Genomic DNA, 24,082 nt, shown 5'->3' on the forward strand with positions numbered 1-24,082 from the left:
TAGAGACTGTCATACAGAGTGAAGTAAGTCAGAAAGAGAAAAACAAATATCGTATATTAATGCATGTATGTGGAACCTAGAAAAATGGTACAGATGAACCGGTTTGCAAGGCAGAAGTTGAGACACAGATGTAGAGAACAGACGTATGGACACCAAGGGGCGCAAAACCATGGTGGGGTGGGGGTGGGGGTGTGCTGAATTGGGCGATTGGGATGGACATGTATACACTGATGTGTATAAAATTGATGACTAATAGAACCTGCAGTATAAGCAAACAAACAAAAAAACAACTAATACAGAACTTTCTTTGGGTTATTTGTATGGAAATATGTTAATATAAATGTTTCAGATACTACATGAAATTTCTAAAACTCTTATATGTTCTGGTATAATGTTATAAGTAATAATACTAGTTATTACTTTAAAATGTATATCTCAGAAATAACTAAATTTCCTTGTCAACTGCATTATTATGAACTTTCATCAAATCTTTAACTGTGGTCATTTTTAAGTCTTTTGTCATTTACAGACAGTTCTGGGTGTACTCTGATGCTTTTGCAAATATGCTCCTATAAAAGGGTTTCATCTTCAAGGAATTCATGGAAAAGACTTCGACAAGTACAGGTTTCTGGTAACTGACTATAGTGCTGAACTGAATGAATAAGCATTTTCAGAACTCTAATGGAAAACTGATGAACTCATAAAAGTGCTAACAAAAGATCAAGATGAAAAAAATTAATTACATGGGACTGAGTGAACTGATGAGGATGATTATAATTGTTGTGACTTTCTGTTTGAATTAAAAAAAAAATCCCACAAGGACTCAGAGGCAAAAAATATACAAATCAATTTTCACTGCGAAGTAAAGAAACTGTTACAGTGGAGGATTACTGGACTGAATGTCAATATTATGACATAGTATGAGTGTGTTTCGTGTTTGGTAATTGCAATCCTTGCTGCTTCTGTTGTGGTCATCCATTTATAATGCTTGGTGTCAGTCTATTTATCTCTTGTAAAAATAAAATACAGTGTGTGTGTGTGAAAAAAAAAAAAAAACAATCTTTGCTCACAATATTCGTTTCTTCTCACCCTATATGTATTCAAAGCCTATCAATTCTTCAAGGCCAACTCAAAAGTCATCTTCATGAAACCCATTTTGATATCCCCAGCTGACAGAGATCTTCATCTGAATTCCCAGGTCACTTCATCTGTAATCATTACCTCTAAAAAGTGGGGGAAAGTGTGATACAGTGGAAAAAGAGTATATAGGCACAGGAGTCAACCAAATCACTGGTCATGTGACCTTGAGAAGTCATTCAACCCTTTTGAGTATCGGTATTCCCACCTATAAAAATTAAGGCTGGGTTGTTTACCCAAGAGAATTTTTTCCACACAAAGACCTATATACAAATGTTGAAAGCAGCTTTATTCATAATATCTCCAAACTGGAAACAACCGAAATATCAAAAAGAAAAGAGATAATCCAATTGTGGCATAAATGTATAACAGAATAGAAAGCAATACAAAGGAATGAACTATTGATATATGCAATAAAATGGATATCACAGACATTATGTTCAGAAAAAGAACCTGAACACAAAAGAATACTGAATTTATATCATTTATATCAAGTTTTAGAACATGCAAAACTAATCCTAGGTGAAAATATCAAAAGAGGATTGCCTCAGTTGGAAGGGAAGGACTGGGGAGAAGTACAAGGCAGCTTTCTGGGAAGATGGATTGCGGTAGTGGTTCCCAATTATATATAAATGTGTCAATACTCATTTAACTGCCCACTTAAAAAGTGGTTATACTTTTTGTTTGTAAATTATACCAGTAAAATTGATTAAAGAAAAGGGCACACAGCTTAAGGGGAAAAAATAAAGGCTATCCTTAATTTATAAGGTTGTTAGGAGGATTAGATGAGAAACACTTCTACTGAAATCAGTATGGCACAGTGGGAAAGACTACACACTGATACGGAACTGAATCTCAATTTAGCAGATTACTATAGCTACTAGTTACATAACCTTGGACAACTCATTAATCCCTCAGAACTTCAGTTTTCTCTTTTGTAAAGAGAATAATATCTACTTTTTAGAGTTAAATGGTAGCATACTAGAGTTTCCACCAGTTAAGAAAATATCTGTTACATAACAAGTACCCCAATAGTTTTTTAAGTAATACATAAAATCCAGCACATAGTAGATGCTCAATTAGTGTTATACTCTTTTCCCCATTTTCCTTGGATGAGAATTTCCTCCTCTACTATATTTTAGGATCCTGAAGGACACGATCAGCATCTCAGTGATCTTCTCTTTCCTCTACTTAAGATTCTATCTAAAAAATGGTAGTCACTCAACAAAGATTTTGAAGGAAAGGAAGGAAGGAAGTAGGCTGGCTTGTTGATTAAGCAGAATTACCTCTTTTTCTTTTGGTAATTCCAGAATCAATTACTGAGCTTTTCAGTAAAGACAGTTGTAGGCTAGATACCAATAACTTTTTTAAGGCAGACACAAAACTTATGTACTATATGATCTATATGCACTGGAAAACAGATTTGAAATAGACAAGAAGCAATGTGAAGTAAAGAATGGGTCTCTGAAGTCAGACCCAAATACATATCCCAAAACTGACACTTAAAAATCTATGTAACGCAGGACTTCCCTCATGGCGCAGTGGTTAAGCATCTGCCTATGTTTGTTCTTTGCTATTTTCCAGATTTTTCTGAAATACAACTGGAGTACAATTACAACCTTAAAAGATTATAATGATATAAATTGAAATGTATGCAGGGGAGGAGATCAAGACAGCAGGATAGGAGGATGCTGAGCTCACCTCCCCCCAAGAACATATTAAAAAAAAAAAGAAAGAAACACACCAATTCTCACAGGAAACAGACTGGAGACTGGCATAAAGACTCTTACATAACCAAGGCTGTAAAGAAAGATCCACACAGAGTCAGGAAAGAAGGGAAGAGTAGTGATCAGGTTGGAACCCACACCTGAAGGAGGGGACACAGAAGTAGGGGAATTACTTGGTTTTGGAGATCCTCTTTGGAAATAGAGGGGTTTGAACCACATATTGGGCACTCCAGGCCCGGAGTCCAACACCAGAAAGACAAATCCCCTTCACTGGTTTGAAGACAAGTGGGACTGGCAGGGGGACTGTGAGAAACGTGAACTCCACTCATTAAGAGCATGCACATGCTTGCTTGCTCCCAAAACAAGGCAGAGGAAGCAGGCTGAGACTGCCTGGGACTCTAGCTGGTTTCCACAACCACCCCAGTGCACGCCCTGGCCTACCTTGCTCCGCCACACAGCTCCCGACTAGGGTGAAGGCTGCCGCTGCCAAGGAAAGTGCGCAGTTGTGGGGGATGGCGCCAACTTGGACCCAGCTCTGCATCTGAATGGGGCAAGGGCAGCCATTACTGGCACTCCCAGAGGCAGCAGATTGGGAGTGGTCTGGACTGTGACTGTAAGGCCTGGACAGCCCCAGCGCATGCCCCAATCCACACTGAGTGCCCGCTCCAGCCCCTCTTGCTCCAGTGCAGCTCTGCAACTACTGAAGCCCGCATGCCTAGAGCCTGTGCTCCGCGACAAGAGAAGCTACTGCAGTGAGAGTCACACGCACCGCAACGAAGAGTAGCCCCCACTTGCCACAACTAAAGAAAGCCCACATGCAGCAATGAAGACCCAATGCAGCCAAAAATAATTTATTTTTTTAAATTTACATCAAGCAATATTCCAACCATAATAGTATGAAACTAGAATCAATTACAGGAAGAAAAATGAGAAAAAAAAACCACAAGGGGACCAAACAGACTACTAAAAAAAATAGATCAATGAAAAAATCAAAGAGGAAATCAAAAATTACCTTCAGATAGATGAAAATAAAAACACAACTCTCCAAAGTCTATGGGATGCAGCAAAAGCAGACCTAAGAGGGAAGTTTATAGCAATACAGACCTATGTCAGGGAACAAGAAAAATCTCAAATAAAAATCCTAACCTACCATCTATAGGAATTAGAAAAAGAAGAACAAAAAAGCCAAAAGTGAGCAGAAGGAAGGAAATAATAAAGATCAGAGAGGAAACAAATAAAACGGAGACCAAAAAAACAATAAAAAGGATCAATAAAACCAAGACCTGGTTTTCTGAAATGACAAACAAAATTTAAAGCCATTAACCAGGCTCATCAAGAAAAAAAGAGAGCAGACCCAAATAAACAAAATAAGAAATTAAACAGGAGAAATTACAACTAATATCACAGAGATACAAAAAATCAGAATACTACAAGCAGTTATATGGTAACAAATTGGACAATACAGAAGAAATGGATAAATTTCTAGAAACATACAAACGTCCAAGATGGAATCAACAAGAAATAGATAATCTGAACAGACTGATAACTAGCAGTGAAACTGAATTAATAATAAAAAAAAACTGACAGCAAACAAAAGTTCAGGGACTCACAGCTTCATAGAGAAATTCTACAAAACATATGAAGAAGGGCTAATACCTATCCTTCTCAAACTATTCCAAAAAGTTGAAGAGGAGGAAACACTCCCAAATTCATCCTACAATGCCACCATTATGCTGATAACAAAAAGAGACACAGATACTCCAAAAAAATAAAATTATGGGTCAATATCTCTGATGAATATAGATGCAAAAATGCTCAACAAAATATTAGCAAACTGATCTCAACAATATATAAAAAGAATCATACACATGATCAAGCAAGATTTATTCCAAGGATACAAGGACAGTTCGATATCTGCAAATCAATGTAATATGCAACATTAACAAAAGGAACAATAAAAATCACAATCATAGATGCAGAAAAAGTATCTGACAAAATTCAACATCGATTTATGACAAAAACTTTCATCAAAGCTGGTTTAGAAGGAACATATCTGAACATAATAAACGCTATTTATGACAAATTCACAGTTAACACCATACTCAATGATGAAAAGTTGAAAGTTTTTCCTCTAAACTCAGGAACAAGGATTCCCACCTCCACCACTTCTATTTAACAAAGTATTGTAAATCCTAGCCACAGCAATTGGACAAAAAAAAAGAAACGAAACGCATCCAGATTGGAAGAAAAGAAGTAAAACTGTCCCTATTTGCAAATGACATGATGCTATATATAGAAAACCCTAAAGTCCCAACCAAAAAACCATTAGAACTAAGAAGTGAATTCAGTAAAGATTCAGGATACAAGGCTAATATACAGAAATATGTTGTTGTTCTACACACTAATAATAAACTATCAGGGAAAGAAAAAAAACATTTAAAATCACATCAAAAAGAATAAAATATCTAGAAATAAACTTAATCCAGGAGATGAAAGACCTTATACTCTGAAAACTATAAAATACTGATGAAGGAAACTGAAGATGATACAGAGAGATGGAAAGATAACCCATGTTTATGGACTGGAAGAGTTTATTGTTAATATGCCCATATAACCCAAAGCAATCTACATATTTAATGCAATCTCTATCAAAATACCCATGACATTTTTGCACAAAACTAGAACAAAAAATCCTAAAAATCATTTGGAATCACAAAGGAAACTAAATAGCCAAGGCAATGTTTAGAAAAAAGAACAAATCTGAACTCACACTCCCTGACTTCAGACTATACTACAAAGCTACAGAAATCAAAACAATATGCCACTGACACAAAAACAGACACATATATCAATTGAAGAGAATAGGGAGCCCAGAAATAAACCCGTGCACTTGCAGTCAATTAATCTACAACAAAGGAGGCAGGAATATATAATAGAAAAAAGCCAGTCTCTTCAATAACTGCTGCTGGGAAAACTGGACGGCTACATGTAAAAGAATGAAATTAGAACATTTTCTCACTCAAAATATAAAAATAAACTCAAAATGGATTAAAGACCTAAGTGTAAGACTGGAAACCATAAAACTACAAGAAAGTGCAGGCAGAACACTCTTTGATATAAACTGCAGCAGTATTTTTTTGGATCTGCCTCCTAAGGCAAAGGAAACAAAAGGAAAAATAAGCAAATGCGACCTAATTTAACTTACTTGGGTAAACTATAATGTGTAGATTAATAAACATAAATAAGGGATGTGTGTGTCACGTAGAGTATTTAAATACAGTGGATTTCTGGGGAGCAATCCACTTGAATAAAAAAAACCAATAGAGTAAGCAAGCACATGAGTGACACCAAGAGCCACGTCAGGTTAAATGTCACTATTACATCAGGTTAGAAAGGCCATGTTCTCATTTCTCCCAAAAAGATAAATAAATGGCTAATAAGAGCATCAAAAGATGTTAAACATCATTAGTCATTAGTGAAATACAAATCACAACCTCACAACTACAATGAGATACCTCTTCACAACTACCAGAATGACTATAATCCAAAAGACAGACAAAACCAGTGTTATAGAGGATGTGAAAAAACTGGAACCACCATACACTGCGGATTGTGAATGCAATATAGTGCAGCTGGTTTTGTAAACATTCTGGCAGTTCCTAAAAAGGTTAAATACAGAGTTACAGTATAACCCAGCAATTCCACTCCTAGAAACATACCCAAGAGAAATGAAAATATAGCCCCACAAAAAAATGCTTATACACAGATATTCATAGCAGCATTGTCCATAGAATTCAAAAAGTGCAACAACCCAAATGACTATCAACTGATGAATGAATAAATAAAATGTGGTACATCCATAAAAGAAATGAAGTTCCTGGAAAAGTCAAAATTACCAAGACAAGAAAAACATCAATGGTTGCCAGGGATTCAAGGGGAAGGAGGAATGAATAGGTAGAGCACAGAGAATTTTTATGTCAGTGAAAGTACTCTGTATGATACTATTATGGTGGACACATGCCATTATACATTCGTCCTAACCCATAAAATGTAAAACACCAAGATTAAACAGTAATGTAAACTATGGACTTTCGGTGACAATCATTTGTCAATGTAGGTTCATCAATTGTAACCAATGTACCACTCTGGCAGGGGATGTTGATAATGGGGAGGCTATGCATGAGTGGAGACAGGGAGTACATGGGAAGTCTCTATATGTGTCTCATAATTTTGCTGCAATTCTAAAACCGCTCTAAGAAAAAAGTTTTATTTAAAAAAAAAAAAAAAGGTTCGGGAGCATTCACATGGTGCTGCAGGAAGATCCTGAACTCACCTCCTCCTACAGACACAATGAATCTAAAACTACATATGGAATAATTTCCTTGGAAAGGGACATGAAAACTGGGTAAACAGAACCTCCACAACAAAAGGTAAAAGGACAACATCAAGACAGATAGGAGAGGCAGAGGATCAGAGAGGCAGAGATAGTTTCACCAAGGAAAACCCACCCACCAGCTGTGTCAATTCACAATCGGGAGGGACCACAAAGGTATGGATCTTTGCCTGAAAAGTGAGGGATGTGAGCTCCACATCAAGCACTCCAACCTGTAGACCCTTCACAGGAGAGATGAGCCCCCCAAACTGTCTTCAAATACCAATAGAAAATATGCCCAGGAAACCTATAGAACTTCAGAGTATGGACAACCCACTCTTAAAGGGCTCATAGGTAGACTTAACCCAAGAATCAGCGTAAAAACACCTGATTAAAAAGCATGGACCCTAAGTAATGAGGACCCACTTACTATCTTGAAGCATCTGCCAGAGAGGCAGAATCCAATTAGAACATTCCCCAGGGACTGAGACACTGACAGGAGACTTTTTTTTAAGATTTATTTTTTGAGGTAACCTGGTTCATAACATTATATAATTTTGTGTATACAACATTATATTTCTACTTTTGTATACCCTACAGTGTGCTCACCACCAAAAATTTAGATTCCATGTGTCAACACACAGTTAATCTCCTTTATGCATTTTACCCTACTCCTTTCTGTCCCTTCCCCTCTGGTAACCACTATTCTGTTCTCTTTATCCACGTTTCTTTTGATTTGGTTTGTTCACTTATTTTTTGTTTGTTTTTATATTCCACGTAAGTGAAATTTTACAGTATTTGTCTTTCTCCATGTGGTTTATTTCACTTAGCATAATACACTCAAGTTCCATCCATGTGGTTGTAAATGGCAAGATTTCATCTTTTTGTGGCTGAGTAGTATCCCATTGTGTGTGTGTGTATACAAATCCATATCCATATCCATATATATATGTATCACATCTTCTGTAACCATTCATCTGTTGATGGGCACTTAGGTTGTTTCCATATCTTAGTAATTATAAATAATGTTGCAGGGACTTCCTGGTGGCACAGTGGTTAAGAACCCACCTGCCAATGCAGGGGGCTTGGGTTCGAGCCCTGGTCCAGGAAGATCCCACATGCCATGGATCAACTAAGCCCGTGCACCACAACTACTGAGCCTGCACTCTAGAGCCCACAAGCCACAACTACTGAGCCCGTGTGCTACAACTACTGAAGCCCACACACCTAGAGCCTGTGCTCCACTATAGGAGAAGCTACCGCAATGAGAAGCCCGTGCACTGCAACGAAAGAGGAGCCCCCGCTCACCGCAACTACAGAAAGCCTGCGTGCAGCAACAAAGACCCAATGCATCCAATAAATAAATAAATAAATAAAATGTTTAAAAATTATTTTAAAACAAATAATTCTGTGATGAACATAGGGATACAGCTATCTTTTCAGATTAGTGTTTTCATATTCTTTAGATAAATACCAGGAAGTGGGATAGCTGGATCATATGGTAGATCTATTCCTAATTTTTTGAAGAATCTCCATAATGTCTTCCACAGTGGCTGCACCAATTTACAGTCCCACCAACAGTGCATAAGGGTTCCCTTTTTTCCACATCCTCACCAACATTTGTTATTTCTTGGCTTTCTGAATAGTTATTCTAACAGGCATGAGGGGTATCTTGTTATAGTTTAGATTTGCATCTCCCTATTAATGATGTTGAACACCTCTTCATGTGCCTATTGCCATCTGTATGTCTTCATTGGAAAAATGTCTATTCAGATCCTCTGCCCATTTTTTAATTGGGTTGTTGCTTTTTGTTATTAAGTTGTATGAATTCTTTATATATTTTGGATACTAACCCCTTATCAGATACATCATTTGCAAGTATCTTCTCCCCCTTAGTAGGCTGTCTTTGTTTTGCTGACTGTTTCCTTTGCTGCACATAATCTTTTCAGTTTGATGTAGTCCCATTTGTTTAGTTTTGCTTTTGTTTCCCTTGCCTGAAGAGACAAATCTAGAAAGATATTGCTAAGACCAATGTCAAAGAGCATACTGCCTGTGTTTTCTTCCGGAGTTTTACGGTTTCAGGTCTTACATTCAAATCATTAATCCATTTTGAGTTAATTTTTGTGTATGGTGTGAGCTAATGATTTTTGCGTATGATGTGAGCTAGAGTTTCATTTTTTTGCACATGGCTGTCAAGTTTTCCTAGCACCATTTGTTGAAGAAGTCAGCCTTTCTTCATTGTATGTTCTATGCTCCTTTGTCATAAATCAATTCTCCATATATGAGTGGGTTTATTTCTGGCCTCGCAAATCTCTTCCACTGACCAGTTTATTTATTTTTCTGCCAATACCATTCTGTTTTGCTTACTATAGCTTTGTAATATAGTTTGAAATTAGGGAGTGTGATACCTCCAGCTTTGTTCTTTTTTCTCAGGATTGCCTTGGCTATTCAGTATCTTGTGGTTCCATGTAAATTTTAATATTACGTAAATTTTATAATTTTTGGCTCTATTTCTCTGAAAATTGTCCTTGGAATGTTGATAGGTATTGCACTGAATCTGCAGATTGCATTAGGTAATATGGACATTTTAACAATATTACTTCTTCCAATCCATAAGCACGGAATATCTATTTATTTATGTCTTCTTCAATTTCTTTCAACAATGTCTTCCACTTTTGAGTGTAAAGGTCTTTCAAATCCGTAGTTAAGTTTATTCCTACATATTTTTTTCTTTTTGTTGTAATTTAAATAGGATTCTTTTCCTAATTTCTCTTCCTGCTAGCTCATTGCTAGCAGATAGAAACACAACAAATTTTTGTATTTTGATTTTGTACCCTGCAACTTTACTGTATTTATTCTTTCTTTCTTTCTTTCTTCTTTCTTTTTTGGCCATGCAGCATGCAAAATCTTAGTTCCCCAACCAGGGATCAAACCTGTGACCCCCACAGTGGAAGCATGAAGCGCCAACAAATGGACCACCAGAGAATTCCCCTGTTATTTATTATTTCTAATAGCTTTTTGGTGGAGTCTTTAAGAGTTTTCTATTTATAAAATCATGTCATCTGCAAATAGTGGTGAATTTACTTCTTTCCAATTTGGATGACTTCTACTTCTCTTTCTTGCCTAAGTGCTCTGGCTAGGACTTCCAATACTATGCTGAATAAGAGTGGCAAGAGTTGGCATGCTTGTCTTGCCCCAATTTTAGAGAGGTAGCTTTAAATTTTTCACCATTAAGTATGATGTTATCTGAAGGTTTGTTTTATATATGGCCTTTATTATGTTGAGGTATGTCCCTCCTATGTTGAGAGTTTTTATTATAAATTAGCATTAAATCTTGTCAAATGTTTTTTCTGCATCTATTGAGATAATCATATGATTTGGGGCCTTCATTTTGCTAATGCGGTATATCACATTTACTGATTTATAAATGTTGAATAAATCCCACTTGATTATGGTAAATGATCCTTTCAATGTACTGCTGAATTCAGTCTGAATACTTTTTGCTGACTCAACAATACTTTGTTGCAGATTTTTGCTTGTATTGAAATGTTCATCAAAGATATTGGCCTGTAATTTACTGTGTTTGGTATCAAAGTGATATTGGCCTCACAAAGTGAGTTAGGAAGTGTCAGTGGGAGCCATTTTTGTGATGTCAGGCTACCTTGCTAATGCCAGCACTGGCGGGCATGCATTTGAAATTCTCCATGTAACCTGTTAGTGCCAGTGGCCATGCCCCACTTAGAGTTCTGCCTACCCCTGTGCCTAAGCCAGGCCTCATAGCCAGCTGAGTGATAGCCCTGCCCACCAGTGCCCCACAGTCACTGTGGCCCTGCCACAATAGGAGGCCCATGCAGTCCACCTAGGAACACCTGGCTCTGGTGGCCAGGCAGAATTACACTTCTGAGCCCCACAGGACATCTAAATAAGACCACTCCTTCAGGATTGGGAAACAGCTGATACAGCTAATACACAGAAGCAAACACAGAGACTTAGGCAAAATGAGGAAATAGAGAAATATGTTCCAACTGAAAAACCAAGGGAAAAAACCTCAAGAAAAGAACTAAATCATAGAGAGATAAACAATCTACTTGATAAAGAGTTAAAAGTAATGTCATAAAAATGCTCACCAGGGACTTCCTTGGTGGCGCAGTGGTTAAGAATCCACTTGCCAATGCAGGTGGCACAGGTTCAAGCCCTGGTCAAGGAAGATCCCACATGCCATGGAGCAACTAAGCCCATGCACCACAACTACTGAGCCCACGTGCCACAACTAATGAAGCCCATGCACCTAGAGCCTGTGCTCTGCAACAAGAGGAGCCACCACAACAAAGAGTAGCCCCCGCTCACTGCACTAGAGACAGCCCGTGTGCAGCAACAAAGACCCAATGCAGCAAAAAATAGTAATAATAGTAATAAAATGCTCACCGAACTTGGAAGAATGGAAAAACACAGTGAGACCTTCAACAAAAAGATAGAAGACATAAGAAAGTACCAAACAGAAATTATAACTGAACTGAAAAATACACTACAGGGGTTCAACAGCAGACTTGATGAGGTAGAACCAATCATCAAGCTGGAAGACTAAAGAATGGAATTCACCCAGACATAGCAGCAAAGTGAAGAAAGAATTTTAAAAAGTGAAGATATGATAAGGGACCTTTCGGACAACATTAAGCAGCATAATATTCACATTATAGGGGTCCCAGAAGAAGAAGAGACAGAGAAAGGGCCAAAAAAAATTATTTAAATAGTGGCTCAGAAATTCCCTAATCTAGGGAAGGAAACAGACATCCAGGACCAGGAAGCCCCAAGAGTTCCAAATAAGGTGAATCAAAAGAGATACATAACAAGACACATTATGATTAAAATGCTGAAAGTTAAAGGTGAAGAGAAAATCCTAAAACCAGCAAGAGAATAACAACTTGTTACATAGAAGGGAAACCCCAAAAGGCTATCAGCAGATTTTTCAGCAGAAACTTCACAGACCAGAAGGGAATGGCATAACATATTCAAAGTAAAGAGAAAAAACTTCCAACCAAGAATGCTCTACCCAGCAAGGTTGTCATTCAGAATTCAGTAAGACATCAAGAGATTCCCAGAGAAGCAAAAGCTAAAAGAACTCATCATCACTATACTGGCTCTAAAAGAAATATTAAAGGGACTTCTTTAAGCTGAAAAGAAATGACACTAATTAATAAGAAAATTTATGGAAGGAAACATCACACTGGAAAAGGTAAATAAGTAACAAAGGTAGTGGATCAATCACTCAGAAAGCAAGCATGAAAATTAAAAGACAAAAAGTAATAAAATCAACTATAACTGCAATTAGTTAAGAGATACACAAAATAAAATGTAAAATGTGTCATCAAAGTATAAAATGTTGGGGGTAGTAAAAAGATAAACCTTTGGAATTTGTTCAAATTTAAGTTGCTACCAAGCCAATACATAGCACTAATTACAAAGTAAGTAGGATATTGTATGTGAACTTCAGAGTAACAGCAACGAAAAAACTTATAGTAAATACACAAAAGAAAATGAGAATGGAATCTAAATATAACTCTAAAGAAAACCACCAACACACAAGGGAAGAGAGAAAGAAAATAAGCAACAGGGAGGAACTACAATAACATCCAGTAAACAGTTAACAAAATGGCAATAAGTACCCATCAATAATTACTTTAAATGTAAATGGACTAAATTCACAAATCCAAAGACACAGAGTGGCTGAAGGGATTTTAAAAAAAAAATCTATATGCTGTCTACAAGAGACTCACTTCAGAAGAAAGAACACACACAGACTGAAAGTAAGAGGATGGAAAAAGATATTCCATGGAAATAGAAATGAAAAGAAAGCTGGAATAGCTATACTCATAACAGACAAACTTTAAAACAAAGATGGTATTAAAAGACAAAGACATTATATAAGGATAAAGGGGTCAATCCAGCAAGACTGTATAACATTTCTAAATGTACATGCACCTAACAGGGGAGAACCAAAATATATAAGGCAAATATTAACAGACTTAAAGGGAGAAATGGAAAGCAATACAATAATAGTAGGGGAATTTAACACCCCACTTACATCAATAGATAGATCATCCAGACAGAAAATCAATAAGGAAACATCAGGTTTAAACAACAAATTATACTAAGTAGATTTAATAGATAAATAGAGTACATTCCATCAAAAGCAACTGATTACACATTCTTCTCAAGTGCACATGGAACATTCTCCAAGACAGATCACATGTTAGGTCACAAAACAAGTCTCAATAAAGTCAAGAAGACTGAAATCATGTCAAGTATCTTCTGCAACCAAATAGTATGAAACTAGAAATCAATAGCAAGGAAAAAAAATGGGAAAAATCACAGAAACATGGACAGTAAAACAACATGTTACTTAACAACCAATGGGTCACTGAAGAAATCAAAGGAGAATTTAATACCCAGAGACAAATGAAAACAGAAATGTGATATACCTAATTCAGTGGGATGAAGCAAAAGCAGTTCTAAGGGAAGTTCATAGCAATACAGGCCTACCTTAAGGAACAAGAAAAATCCCAAATAAACAATCTAACCTAACACCTAAAGGAACTACAAAAAGAAGAACAAATGAAGCCCCAAATTAGTAGAAGGAAATAATAAAGATAGGAAGAAAACAAATAAAATAGAAAATAAAACAAAAAAAAAAAACAGGAAAGATCAATGAAACTAAGTACTGGTTCTTTGAAAAGATAAACAAATTCAACAAACTTTTAGCTGGACTAACCAAGAAAAAAAGGAGGAGGACTCAAATTAAATCATAAATGAAAGAGGAGATGTTAAAATTGATAGCTCAGAAATACAAAGGATCAAAAGAGACTATTATAAATAATTATACACCAACAAATTTGACAACCTAGAAGAAATGGATAAATTCCCAGAAATATATAATCTTTCAAGACAATCATGAAAAAAAGAAAATCTGAATAGACAGATTTCTATTAAGGAGTCTGACACAGAAATAAAAAACCTTCCAATAAACAAAAGTCCATGACCAAATGGCACCACTGGTGAATTCTACAAAACAGTCAAAGAAAATTTAACACCTATCCTTTTCAAACTCTTTCAAAAAACTGAGGAGGAGGAAAACCTTCTAAACACATTTTACGAAGCCAGCATTACCTTGATACTAAAACCAGACAAGGATGTGACCAAAAAAACAAAAAAAATTTACAGGTCAGTATCTTTGATAAACACAGATTAAAAAATCCTCAACAAAACATTAGCAAACGGTGTCCAACAATACAGTAAAAGGATCATACACCAAGTACACCACAATCAAGTGGGACTTATTCCATGGTCGCAAGGATGGTTCAAAATTCACAAATCAATAAATGTGATACATCACAATAACAAAAGGAAGGATAAATACCACATGATCATTTTGATAGATGCAGAAAAGCATTTGACAAAAGTCAACATCTCCTTATAATAAAAACTCTCTACGAAGTGGGTACAGAGCAAACATACCTCAACATAATAAAGGCTACATACAACAAACCCACAGCTAACATACTGAACAGTGAAAAGTTGAAAACTTTTCATCTAAGAACAGGAACAAGACAAGAATGCCCACCTTCACCACTCTTATTCAACATGGTATTGGAAATCCTAGCCACAGCAATTAGGCAAGAAAAAGAAATAAAAGGCATCCAAAATGGAAAGGAAGAAGTAAAACTGTCACTATTTGTAGATGGCATGATACTATACATAGAAAACCCTGAAGATGTCACCATAAACTGTTAAGACCAATAAATGAATTCAGTAAAGTTGCAGGATACAAAATCAATACACAGAAATCTGTGGTATTTCTACACAATAATAAACTATCAGAAAGAGAAATTAAGAAAACATTCCCATGTATAACTGCATCAAAAAGAATAAAATACCTAGGAATAAATTTAACCAAGGAGATGAAAGACCTGTAAACTGAAAACTATATAAGACACTGGTGAAAGAAAATGAAAAAGATACAAATAAATGGAAAGATGCTCTATGCTCTTGGATTGGAAGAATTAATATTGTTAAAATGTCCAAATGACCCAATGTGATCTACAGATTCAATGCAATCCCTATCAAAATTCAAATGGCAAAATTTACAGAACTAAAACAAACACTTCCAAAATTTGTATGGAACCACAAACAATCCTGAATAGCCAAAAAAATCCTGAGAAAGAAGAAGAAGGCTAGAGGTATCATGCTCCCTGATTTCAAACTATACTACAAAGCTACAGCAATCAAAACAGTGTGGTATTGCCACAGAAACAGAGACATAGATCAGTGGAACAGAATTCACAGTCCAGAAATAAACCCACTCATATATGGACAATTAATTTACACCAAAGGAGCAAATGATTGTCTCTTTAATAAATGGTGGTTGGGAAACTGGACAGTCACACACAAGAAAATGAAACTAGACCACCATCTTACACCATACACAAAAATTAACTCAAAACAGATTAAAGGCTTGAATGTAAGATCTGAAACCATAAAACTCTTAGAAGAAAACATAGGCAGTAACCTCACTGATCAGTCTTTAGATGTTTTTGTGGATCTGACTCCAAAGGCAAGGAAAACAAAAGCAAAAATAAACAAATGGGACTACATCAAACTGAAAAGTTTATCCACAGCAAAGGAAACCATCAATAAAACAAAAAGGCAACCTACCAAATGGGAGAAGATATTTGCAAATGATACATCTGATAAGGGGTTAATATCCAAAACATATAAAGAACTCACACAACTCAACAACAACAGAAAAAACTCAATTTAAAAATGGGCAAAGGATCTGAATAGACATTTTTCCAGAAAAGAAATACAGATAGCCAACAGGCACATGAAAAAAAATGTCCAACATCACTAATTATCAGGGAAATGCAAATCAAAACCACAATGAGATATCCCCTCATGCCTGTTGGAATGGCCATTATCAAAAAAAGCAAGAAATAACAAATGTTGGAGAGGATGCCGAGAAAAGACAACTCTTATACACTATTGGTGGGACTGTAAATTGGTGCAGCCACTACGGAAAACACTATGGAGATTCCTCAAAAAATTAAGAATAAAACTATCATTTGACCCAGCTATTCCACCTCCAGGTATTTATTGGGAGAACAAGAAAACACTATTTTAAAAAGATACATGCACCTCTACGTTCACTGTAGCATTATTCACAATAGCCAAGGTAAGGAAACCACCTAAGTCTCCATCGATGGATGAGTGGATAAAGATGTGATATACATATACAATGGAATATTATTCAGTAACAGAAAAGAATGAAATCCTACAATTCTCAACAACATGGATGGACCATGAAGGTATTATGATAGGTGAAATATGTTAGAAGGAGAAAGAGAAAAAACTATATGATTTCATTCATATGTGGAATGAAAAAAAACCCAAACAAAATAAAACAATGACGAACTCACAGATACAGAGAACAAATTAGTAGTTACCAGAGGGGTAGGGGATTGGTGGGGGGTGGGGGGGAAGTGGATGAAGGAGGGGGCAACTACATGGTGATAGATGGTAACTATAATTATGGTGGTGGTCACTTCGTAGTGTATACAGATGGTAACTTATAATGCTGTACACCTAAAACTTATATTTTAAAAAAAGGAATAAGGTGCTGATACATGCTACAACATAGATGAACCTTGTAAATGTTACATTAAATGGAAAAAGTCAGACATAAAAATCTGCATACTGCATGATTCTATTTGCCAAAATAAGCAAATTCATAGAGAAAGAAAGTAGATTAATAGTTGCCTGGGGCAGAGGTAGGGAGTAGGATGGAAAAGTGGGGAGGGAAGTCAGGAATAGGGAATGAATGCTAATAGTTATGGGGCTTCATAGTGGGATACTGAAATGTTCTAAAATTGATTGTGGTGATGGTTGCACGATTCCATGAATACACTAAAAACCACTGAAGTGTACACTTTAATGATTGAATTTAATGGTATGTTAAATATCTCAATAAAGCTGTTCTCTAAAAATAGAACTTACAATTTCCAAAATTTCAATCAGTTACTTGTTTCATGACATTTGCCATAACTACCACCCATACTATTATCTACAAAACATTTTTCTATAAAAAGAACTACATTTCTACTTAAATTTTAAAAGAAAATTTATAACACTAACCTAAATGAAAAATCAGCTAATATAAAAAAATGGATATGGCAATATATTGGCAGTGCTACTCAAATTAAATTTGAGAACCCAGGCTATGGCAAAACAATGGCCACGTAGAAAATAGAGCACAAAAAACAAAATAAGTCAGTAAACAGGGAATGAACACTAGGACTAACTGGCCCCAACGTTTCTGAACAAGCTGCTGCCTGTGATGAACTGAGGTCTCACTTGTCCTACCCTGCCCTGCAGTCCCAGAATGTAGAGACACCTGAGAGTCCTAGAGATAAAAATGTGAAGACTGGCTCAAGTGCCAGGAAAGGCTTCTCTCTTCTCTAAGTTCGGTCACCAGGCTCTGAAAAGGCAAGAATCAAATGGCAGGCCCAAAATAGTGAGAAGCCTGCTAGTAGCACTATTCTAAAAATTATAGGCCCAATTAACTGAAGTCAGGACAGTACATCTATGAATTGTATCATGCTTGTCAATAAATTCTAGAAAAATCGGGATTTCAATCAGTTCTTCTCCAATGTTCATAAAATCTATCACCCATGTTTTTGCTTTTTCTGAAATATAAGAAAATCTTAGTATTTACCTTTCTAAGACTGGTACTTAAACAATGCTGATGTCCGCATACTCCAAAACTATCAGTAATTTTTCACATGTTTCCTAATGGAAAGTAAGCGTATTACAGTAAAATAAGTAGTATTTTGAAGAGCAACACAGACATTTTATAAGTCCAAGTTGTTTAATGAGGTTTTCAATTCTGATCACACCTATATTTACTACCATGAAAACATCAAGTAAAAGGCATTTATTTTCTCCCATGAACCTGGCATGCCTCTTTGAAAATATCAAAATTACTTCTCTTTCCAATAGTATATTAAAAGCTGGCTTGACACATACAGAAATCTTTACAAATGAAATATGATGTCTGAGATTTGCTTCAAAACAATGGGGAGTGATAGCTTTTATGGGACAAGACTGTCCGTGCATAGGTAACTGCTGAAATAAACTGGTATATAGAAATTAATTTTTCTATTCTCTCCATTTCACAAAATATATAATATTAAATATATAATAAACTTAGTGCTTTAAGAAGTTAGGGGACTTCCCTGGTGGCACAGTGGTTAAGAATCCACCTGCCAATGCAGGGGACACAGGTTCCAGCCCTGGTCCGGGAAGATTCCACATGCTGCGGAGCAACTAAGCCCGTACACCACAACTACTGAGCCTGCACTCTAGAGCCCATGAGCCACAACTACTGAGCCCACGCGCCACAACTACTGAAGCCCAGGCACCTAGAGCCCATGCTCCGCAACAAGAGAAGCCAACACAATGAGAGGCACCGCAACGATGAGTAGCCTCCGCTCACTGCAACTAGAGAAAGCCCATGCACAGCAACGAAGACCCAATGAAGCCACAAATAAATAAATAAACATATATATTTTTTAAAGTTATCATTAAAAAGTAGTAATTATTTTAGCAAAGCTTCATGAAATCTTTAGTGTTTCACGTCACAGAGGGGAAAGTCTGCCTATAAATCATTTCCTTCTAATATTTTTTTAAGGTTGTCTCCACCAATGGACTGTAGATCTTTTGCTTATATTCCATAAGACTTACTGCCAAAGCCAAACACGCTTGTGAAAAAGGTTACCATCCCAGCATAAAACTGGAAACAGATTTCTATTAGTGACTTATTTTGTTATACATGCCATCTGCCGTTTTCACTTCTACAATTTCAGAAATGCCAATTTCACAATGGATATTAGATTGCACCATTAAAGAAAATTCTATTTAACTTCCCACTAAATACCACCATCACTTTCTAGGTGTTTAAAGAATGTTCCCATGTGATTCCCAAAGAATTTTTGCTTCTCCTTTAAACTAGGTTGGGTTGTGGTTGGGTATGAAGGTGAAAGAAAAGACAGACTCTCAAGTCCCTTAATCTTATCCTTAAAACATTAAAGTGGTTAAATGAAGGAATTAATAAAGTCAATATCAAATCAACATTTTAGTGATTCTTAAATATCTATGAAGCTGTAAGGACAAATATTTTTGAAGTCTATGTTTAAAACACTAGATCCTTTGGAGACCAATCAACAAATTATTCATAACTGCATTCATATAGCAACACTGATTATGCTTCCATGCATAATCCACCAGGTAGACTGACCTAAACCACCAGGGTTTAGAGAATTTTAGAGAACAAAGAATGGCAGCTCAATGGAGTGGAGAGAAAGAAGGAAAGGAGCATGCATTTGCTGAGTGCTTACTACGGGCCAGGAGCAGTTCTAAACGCTTTACAGACACCTCATTTACTTGCTATCAACAAATTTATGAGGTGGATAATAATATCCATACTTTATAGATGAGGAAACCAAGACTCAGAAAAATTAATCTGTCCAAGAACAAGTAGGAGAGCTGGGATTCAAACTCAGATCAGTTTGCCTTCAAGGCCATGATACCACACTTCCTCCCACAAAGACACCTTTCCAAATCATATTAAAAATTCTTTGATTAATTAAAATATTAATTCCTTAGTCGATATTATTCAGATCATTTCAATATGCAGCATAAATCAATCTGCACCACTACATTTTGAGGAAAAGTCATAGTTACCCGGAGGAAAAAAAAAAATAACAAGGGCCAGAGCATCAATATAAACCAGACAGGGACACTGGTCAGAATACCAACCTCAGGTCTGAAAACTTAATTCCAGATGAACCATTCACCAGTGGGTGATTTGGAGCAAGTAATGACCTCAGTTTCCCCACTGGTAAAATGGTCATAACGCTTAACCCATCCTTCCACCTCGGATTGTTTATGAGAATGAAATTAATGTTGGTGAAATCAATATGTAAACTGTAACAAACCATAATACACATAAGGAACTACTATCTACTCAGTAAGATGACTATACTGAACAGCTATTTTCATGTTAGAATAACTTAGCACAAACAGAATGAGGAATATAGTTCACAAACGACAGGAAGCTGCTCTCAGGCGGGCAGGCCCCACCTCAGCGAGAGCCACTTGACAGCAGCAGGTGCTGCCTGGAGGACCAGTTTTCTGCCTGCTTTCAAACAATCCCGTCCCTCACTCCGTCCCTCACTGGTAGGGGAGGGTAGGCGGGAATAAAGTGCTGGGAAGAGAGCGCTAAAACAGGCAGAAGGCTGGGTTCTACTACACCCAGGTGCCAGGCCCTGGTTAAACTCTTTACCCCTGCAGACCTCAGTTTACCCATTTGTAAGATGGAGAGACCTTTCCCGCCCTACTTCCCGGGGAGAGCTAATACCCGAGTCACTGTGCAGGGAAAGCGTGGTAAACCTCGCTGAGAATGAGATGATGACGATCACCTGTCAAATGAAAGGCTGGGAGGGCGGCTCCTCCGCTAGCCCTTCGCAGTTTAGATATTCCAGAAACCTCGGACCGGGCCGCCCCTCTAAGGAGTAACGCAGCCCCCCTGTCCACCTCTCGGCCCGCGGGGTGCGCGCAGTCCCCTGTCGCTCACACCCCGAGATGAGTCCACAGGGCAGGCCCAAAGCCTGCCCACCCCCGCCCCCAGGCCTCCTCAGAGGACCCCAGGGCCCTCCCGAGTAGCCGCGGCTCCCCTCCCCCAGCAGTGTTCCCTGCCCTTCTCCGCTTCCACTCCCAGGTGAGGGGAGGGGGTGAAAGGGCGTACCCCGCCGCCATTTTGTCCCCTTGGCCCCCGCTAAGCATTCCGCCGGCCCGCACCCCAGCCCAGGCCCGCCCAGCTCTGTGCAACGCGCGCCCCTCGCGGACACTCACCCCTGACCGCCCTGCGCAGTTCAGCGCGGCTCCGAGCGTCCCGCCGGGAAAGGGGCGGGGCGGGGGCGGGGCGGCTGCACAGGGGCGGGGCGGCTGGCCGCTGCACCACGTGACTTCCAGCGGCAGCCGCGCCTCTCCCCGCTCCCCTCTTCGGCAGTCCGCGCGCAAGCGCAGCCCGGTTCCCGCCTATGGGCCGCCGAAGCGGGAGGCAGGGCGTGGGCGCCCTTCGTGGCCCGGTCACGGCTGCTTGTAGGTGGCTGGCTATTCCACCCCCTAGGCTATGCGATTGCACGCGCTTTTGGCCGCACGGTTCTCTCTCTGTCTTTCGGAATCAGCCCCTTCCCCCTGCCTCCCTTATCACCACAGTCTGTCCCATAGATAAAGGACCTAGAAGTACGCCTCAAAAATCTGTGACTGAAAGCGCTTCAGAAAAGCAGCAGCCCTAAGCTGAACACAGTTTATTCTCTGCCGCAAAGCTTTATTCAGCTTCTCTTGGGCGCCAAGCTTGAAAGGCTCAAAGTACAAAGACCTAACAATTTAACGGTGTTAAATTAGAGCTCTGAACAACGCAGACCATAATTATCACATGAATATTCCCCCATCACTTTTCATACATCTGAGAAACTCTCTTTACCTTTACCTCTCCTTTGCTTCCCACAATGAGCAGGAAGTTATGGAATCCAATGGAGTCTACTTCACAACTAGACTGTAAGTACTGTGAGGGCAGGAACCATATTGTTGGCTGTTCTGGCTCCTCTTCCCTCTTGCCTTCTTAGAAAACTTGCTCTTTCGTTCATTTATTTAACAAGTGTTTTTTGAGTACCTACTATATGTCAGATGCTATTCTAGATGCTTGGACTTAAGAAATAAAAGAGATAAAAGAAATAAGAAATAAAAGAAATAAAAGAGCCCGTGCTCCACAACAAGAGAAGCCACCGCAATGAGAAGCCTGCTCACCACAACAAAGAGTAGTCCCACTCTCTGTAACTAGAGAAAGCCCGCATGCAGCAATGAAGACCCAGCACAGCCAAATAAATAAATACTCATGTTACTGCCCTCCGGTTTCTGCCCCACCACCTTATGAAAACCACTCTTCAAAGTCACTAGGGATCTCCCTACTGCAGATCCTATGGGCGTTATCATCATGACCTAACTTAATTTCTCTGAATCAGTTGACACTCCTTACATTTGGAAACACTCTTTTTTTGCCTTCCACTTTTACTCTCTTGATCTCACTTCTCCATCTCTAACCACTCCCTCTCCACCTCTTTTGAAGTCTCCTGTTATTTCTCTCACCCCTTAAATGTTGGTATCCCTCAGGGATAGGTGTAGGCCCTCTCTTTTCCAGCTGGACACACTCTGTCTGGTGATTGCTTCTTTTTAAATTCAGTTAGTATCTTTGTCCCCTATATTTCCCAATATATATCTCCAGCCCTGATTTCTGCTTTGAGCTCCAGAGCCACATGGTTAACTACCTGGTCATCTCCACTTGAACCTCTCGAAATCAAGAAGACAAAAACAAAAATCACTCATCTTTCTTATATACATATAAAACAGCTTGAGATATTTTATTTATTACACAGTTCACTCAAAGTGTTCAATGGTGTTTAGTACATTCACAGAGTTGTGCAACTGTCACTATAATCAATTTTAGGACATTTTCATCACCCCAAAAACGAACCCAATGCTCATTAAAAGTCACTTGCCCACTTCCTCTCAGCCATAAACAACCACTAATCTATTTTTTCCATATATAGATTTGCCTATTCTGGACATTCTATGCAAAAGGAATCATGCAATATGTGGTATTTTGTGACTGGCTTCTTTCACTTAGCATGTTTTTCAAGCTACAACCACATTATAACATGTATCAATACGTCAATCCTTTTATGGCTGAATAATATTCCATTGTATGGATATACCTCATATTATTTATCCATTCATCAGTTGATGGACATTTAGGTTACCTCCATTTGGGGGCTATTATGAATAATGCTGCTATGAACATTTGTGTACAAGTTCTGTGTAGACATATGTTTTCATTTCTCTTGGATAAATACCTAGGAGTGGAATTGATGGGTCATATGGTAACTCTATGTTTAACTTTTTGGAAAACTGCCAGACTATTTATAAAACCAGCTGTATCATTTTACATTCCTACCAGCAGTATACGAAGTTTCCAATTTCTTGATATCCTCTCCAACACTTGAATTGCCTGTCTTTTTTATTACAGCCAACCTAGTAGGTGTGAAGTGGTATTTCACTGTGATTGTGATTTGTATTTCCCTAATGACTAATGATGTTCAGCACCTTTTCATGTGCTTATTGGCCATTTGTGCACGTCTGTAGAGAAATGTCTATTCAAATCCTTTGCCTATTTTTAAATTGGGTTCCCACTCATTATTTTATGCACAAAATCTGTTCCTATTATTGTTCTGACAAATACTCTGGTGCCCCTCCATGAAATGCCCCTTCTTTAGCCCCACTGGTGGCAGGTTTGACCATGTGACTTGCTTTGGCCAATAAAATTTGAGAAGAAGGATCAACTCCAAGCAGAAGCTTTAAGCACCAGCTGGTGGGTTCACCATGTCTCCTTTTTGTATGCCACAAGACTAGCAATCTGTTTCAGAGAGAAGTTGTTCCATCAGCCTGGGTTCCAGAGTGAAGATGACATGGAACAGAACCACAGCTGATCCCCAAAGGACTTGTAGCATTTTTCTTTGTAAGCCACTCAGATGTGTGTGGACATTTGTTACTGCAGCATAACCTAGCCTGTGCTAAAGGATACACCTGTCCTATGTGCTGTGTGAGTGCCTCTACTATCCCTCCAGCCTCCTTGACATGGCCTACCAGGCCATGAAGATCAGGCCTGTTGACCTCTCCA

The 24,082-nt window shown here is 38.1% G+C and overlaps 1 protein-coding gene across 4 annotated transcripts in view; it reads right to left on the bottom strand.

Annotated features, from left to right (window-relative positions):
- Positions 1 to 21,246, bottom strand: part of SCAPER (S-phase cyclin A associated protein in the ER) — a 523,563-nt gene extending 502,317 nt beyond the window's left edge. For 2 of the 4 annotated variants that reach the window (XM_032623633.1, XM_032623632.1), the window contains exon 1: positions 21,199 to 21,244. The gene's annotated coding sequence lies outside the window, so the exon portion shown is untranslated. Of the gene's footprint in view, positions 1 to 18,001; positions 18,076 to 21,198 lie in introns of all 4 variants that reach the window. The other 2 variants (XM_032623631.1, XM_032623630.1) reach the window with 2 other exon arrangements.
- Between the last annotated feature and the right edge of the window lie 2,836 nt (positions 21,247 to 24,082).

This window comes from Phocoena sinus, chromosome 2 (assembly GCF_008692025.1).
Source record: "Phocoena sinus isolate mPhoSin1 chromosome 2, mPhoSin1.pri, whole genome shotgun sequence".
In the NCBI taxonomy this organism is placed as follows: domain Eukaryota; kingdom Metazoa; phylum Chordata; class Mammalia; order Artiodactyla; family Phocoenidae; genus Phocoena; species Phocoena sinus.